Here is a 5,301-nt window from a genome sequence, read left to right on the forward strand (position 1 = left end):
GCTGAAAAGGGAAGTTCTCTCCAAGCATGAGAACAGATACATATTTAAAAGGAAGAGCATCAAAGAGAAGGCAAACAACCATGGATTACAGTAAGGCGCACATTACACTATTGTTTTATGTTAAAAAATCTGAGGGTTTAATGTCACTTTAACCCTCTCTTCCCTATTCATTCAGTTAACATACACAAACTCTCAGCACGGTTTACATGATGTTAAAGGTCTCCTATATTTCTCTACGTTGCTAAGTGAGTAATTTGAGACCACCAACTGACCAAACCGCAAGGTACCCTCTCCGCAGTTGTGATCCAAGGCTTGCGCTGCAGAGACGTTACATAACAGTCGGACCCAAAATGGATCCAGCGGAGATGGCAGGTCACATTTTGAGCCTCAACCAGCGCATGGATGCACTTACACAGCATGTGAAAGAATTAAAAGTGGAAAACCGGACCCTAAAGTCCCTTTTGGCTCAACCAAGCGAGAACAACCAAGGCCCAGAACCAAAGGTCAGCCCCCCTGACTTATTCTTTGGGGACAGACGGTTGTACAGGGAGTTTACAAATGCATGTAAATTACTGTTTGACCTGAGACCCAAAACCTACCCCACTGATAGAGTAAAAGTACTTACTAGCATTTCGTACCTCCGAGGGGAGCCCAGAGCATGGGCGACTACCTATGTGGAGAAGGAGGATCCCATCCTTAACTCATATCCCCAATTCCTAGAAGCCATGAATCTACTCTATGAGGACCCTACTAAACAGATCACCGCTGAATTGGCGATTCGGGGGCTTAAACAAGGAAGGAGACCTGTTGAGGACTTTATAGTCGAATTTAAGAGGTGGGCCAGAGAAGCAGAATGGAACGATCTCAGTCTGAGGAACCAGTTCAGGATGGGTCTGTCAGACCCCCTCAAGGATGAGTTGGCCAGGTCTGATCTTCCACCCACTTTGGAAGCCCTAATGGGTAGAGCTATCACTATTGACAGACGACTTCGAGAGCGGAGACTGGAGAAGGTGACCGGCATTGCAGCCACTCCCCGAAGACCACCCCAAGGCCTAGGAGAAGAGCCAATGGAGATAGGGACCATCAGGGGACAGTTGACCCAAACGGAGAAGGAGAGGAGACGGACCATGAAGCTGTGCCTATACTGTGCATCTCCAGACCATACCGTTCTATAAGGAAAAAGTCCGGAGGTAAGACAAAACCATCTCAACCTGAATTTTCTTTTTCTCGCCCTCAACACTACTTATACCTCTCCCTTGTATTACAGTGGGAGCACCACAGGGTCCCCGTTGAGGCCATGGTGGACACAGGAGCGAGCGGGACACAGGAGCGAGCTTTATTGATGCCCAACTCGTACACCTCAATAAAATTCCATCTTGTAAAAAGGCAAACCCTGTGTCTGTCAGTTTTGTCGACGGTTCTACTCTAACCTCAGGCCCAATTACCTATCAAACTCAACCCCTTCTGGTCAGTGGGCCTCATAACCATACTGAATACCTGTCATTTGACGTGATCGCTTCATCAACGTTCCCTGTTATTCTCGGTCTTCCATGGCTGAGAACTCACAAACCCTCCATATGTTGGAAACTAAACAGTTTACTCTTAGATTCAGAGTATTGCAAACTTACCTGCTTCCCTTTCACACCTTTACTACAGTTATCTTGTCAGACCCTTCCGAAACAGTATGGGGAATTCTCAGACGTTTTCAGTAAAAAGATGGCAGAGACCTTACCACCATCTCGGTCATACGACTGCCCCATCGACTTGATCCAAGGCAGCAAACTACCGACGGGGAGGATATATCCTCTCTCTCACCCCGAACTGGAACATCTCAAACAATACCTAAATGAGAATCTCAGGAAGGGGTTTATCCGACCCTCTACCTCACCATTGGGAGCAGCAATAAGGATATAAGGATAAGAGTCTACGACCCATCATTGACTACCGCTCCTTAAACAATATCACTATCAAGAACCGCTACCCTCTCCCCTTGATCCCAGAACTGATCGAACGACTACAAACATCTAAGGTCTTCACTAAATTAGACCTGAGGGGAGCATACAACCTCATTCGTATGAGGGAGGGGGATGAGTGGAAAACCGCCTTCTGGACCAGGTACGGGCTATTTGAATATACGGTAATGCCATTCGGGTTGTGCAACGCACCCGTTACCTTTCAATGTTTCATCAACGACATATTCCGAGACCTATTAGACGTATGTGTCGTAATATATCTTGACGATATCCTCATTTATTCAGATAACATCCAAGACCATCGGAAACATGTTAGATGGATACTATCCAGATTGAGAGCACACCGACTGTACGCCAAACTGGAGAAGTGCGTTTTTGGGACCGACACCATCCCCTTCCTGGGTTACGTCATATCTCCCGAGGGCATCCATATGGATCAAACGAAGGTGGAGTGTATCCAGAACTGGCCCGTACCCCACAATCGAAGAGCGCTTCAGCGATTTTTAGGCTTCACAAATTTCTATAGGAAATTAATCTTGAATTTCTCCGCAGTGGTTAGGCCACTGACTAAGTTGACTAGTTCCAAAACACGATATTGCTGGGGACCAGAGGCGCCACAGGCATTCGAGAACCTAAAAAATAGATTTGTAACTGCCCCAATTCTCAAGATTCCCGATCCACGGTACCACTACGTGCTGGAGGTGGATGCCTTGCACGCAGCGATTGGGGCCGTACTCTCACAGAGGTCCTCCCTACTGACACCATTGCACCCAGTGGCTTTCTTTTCCCGCACCTTGAACACTGCAGAGGTTAACTACCCTATAGGCGAAAAGGAGTTGCTGGCAATAAAAGGGGCTCTGGAGAACTGGCGCCACCTCCTGGAGGGGACCGAACACCCCATCATGATCTATACCGACCATAGGAATCTCCAATATCTCCAGAGCAGCAAGTCCCTATCCTCACGTCAGGTGAGATGGAGCATTTTCTTCAACAGATTCAATTTTTTGATAACATACCGCCCTGGTTCAAAGAATGGCAAGGCCGACTCCCTCTCTCGCATCCAAGAATCGGAGAGATCAGAAGGAATGCCTACCCAAATCATCCCTCCAGAGAAGCTGCTCTTGTCAACCCTCAACCTGAAGAGACAGGTGCAGAAGGAGATGAGCAATGTAGAACCACCAGCAGATTCCTCTCTCAGAAAGGACGCCGACGGACTTCTATACAAAGACTCCAAGTTGTTCATTCCTCCTCCGCTATACGCGACTGTATTGAAGATGTTACATGACGCTCCTTTCGCCGGACATCCCGGGATTTCCAAGACCTTGACGTTAGTAAAAAGACATTTCTGGTGGCCGGGGATGCACCAGACTATAAAGGAGTACGTTGCTTCCTGTGAGATCTGTGCAACAAGCAAGCCTGAAAGACAGAGACCCTATGGACTCCTGATGTGTCTCCCCATACCAACCAGGCCGTGGGAGACAATATCAATGGACTTTATAGTAGAGTTACCACTCTCATCAGAGCACAACACCATAATGGTAGTAGTGGATCTACTCACGAAGATGGCACACTTTGTTCCTCTGAAGAAACTTCCATCCTCCGTTGAGACTGCTGATGCCTTCACCAGGAACATAGTAAAACTACATGGACTGCCAGCAAGGATAATCTCAGACAGGGAAATGCAATTCGTGTCCCATTTCTGGAAGGCACTGTGCCTCAAACTCAGGATAGACCACAGCATGTCCAGTGGGTATCATCCCCAAACAAACGGTCAGACTGAGAGAACAAACCAGTGCCTAGAACAATACTTGCGTTGTTATTGCACCCACCTCCAGGATGACCTGCTTCCGCTGGCAGAATTCTGTTACAACAATACCACCAGTTCCTCCACAAAACATTCGCCTTTCTACTCCAACTACGGGTTCCACCCTTCGACTCTCCCTCCTGGCGCTGTGCCCACCAACGTCCCAGCTGTAGAGGACTACGTGACTACACTCCAAGGGATGGCAGAGACCCTCCGGCGAAACATCGAAGACGCCCAAGCAGGCCAGAAGAAGTACTACGATCTTCGTTGGAGGTCTCCACCCCGTTACTAGTGATGGGCGCGGGCGTGTTCGCAAGCGCCAAGTGACGAGCCCGCCGGGAAGCTGTCAGCGCCCAGGGCCAATCACAGGCACTGAGGCATTTCCCGATCTCTGCTGCTGCGGACCGGGAACATGTCTCAGTGCCTGTGATTGGCCCTGCATGCTGACGGCTTCCTGGCGGGCTCGGCACGAGGCGCTTGCGAACACGCCCGCGCCCCTCACTACCCGTTACCAGGTCGGGGACAAGGTGTGGTTATCCACCAAAAACCTCAGAGTGAGGATTCCATCCAGGAAACTGGGCAAATTATTTATAGGCCCTTACCCAGTGGAGAAAGTCATTAACGAGAACACAGTTCGCCTCACCCTTCCCCGCGGGTTGAAGGTGCACCCCGCCTTCCATGTGTCCTTGCTCAAACCCTACCGACCAGGGCACTTCCCAGATAGGCTGCCCTCTCCTGCTCCTCTAATCCTGGTGGAGGGTGAGGAAGAATACGAGATATAAAAGGTTCTGGACTCCTGAAGATGCCGACGCCAGCTCCAGTACCTTGTCAGATGGAAATCATACGGACCAACGAAGATTCATGGGAAGATGAGGGGGATGTCCATGCTCCAAGGCTGGTGTGGGAGTTCCACCGCAGGTATCCACAGCGTCCGTCCTCTTGCCCGAACCCCGGAGGGGTTCCCCTTAGGGGGGGGTCCTGTAAGAAGCCTACCTCGTTACGTCCCGGGATCACGATCCGGGACCGCGCATGCGCACAACGGGCTGTAGCGTCTCCTCGCGGCGCACGCGCACGTCGACCCTCGGCTCCTCCTCCTCCTGACGCAGGCGCACGAGGCTCCTTAAGACGGGGCCAAACGAATCTTCAGCGTCCGACTGTTTGCAACAGTGAACGCCGAAGATTCACACTCTGCAACCGCAGCGACCAGGGACTAGCACCTCGCAAACCCCACTCAGGGGGTAGCTCTAAGGAACGTCAGGAAATACTTCTGTGATTGCCACCCAGGACGGCTAGAGAGTGGACTGCTGTGCTCACCACCATCAGCCATAGGAGACATCCAGGAGTACTCTTCCCAACCGCAAGTACATGGGGGCATTGTTGCCATTGACATTGTAGTATCCATACTTAAGCCGGGACTGTTTAATCCGTATTGTGGGACAAAGGGAATAACCGTATAACTTGCTCGTAGTCTAATTCCAGCTGACTGTCAGTATAAGGAAGTTACTTGTCTCTCTTAGTATACGT

At 50.1% G+C, this 5,301-nt stretch overlaps 1 long non-coding RNA gene across 1 annotated transcript in view; it reads right to left on the reverse strand.

The window, feature by feature from the left end:
• LOC108790017 overlaps positions 1-5,301 on the reverse strand; it is a 37,795-nt gene that overhangs the window by 24,582 nt on the left and 7,912 nt on the right. The window lies entirely within an intron of this gene.

This window comes from Nanorana parkeri, unplaced genomic scaffold, assembly GCF_000935625.1.
Source record: "Nanorana parkeri isolate BGI_ZX_2015 unplaced genomic scaffold, ASM93562v1 scaffold438, whole genome shotgun sequence".
Taxonomy (NCBI): Eukaryota; Metazoa; Chordata; class Amphibia; order Anura; family Dicroglossidae; genus Nanorana; species Nanorana parkeri.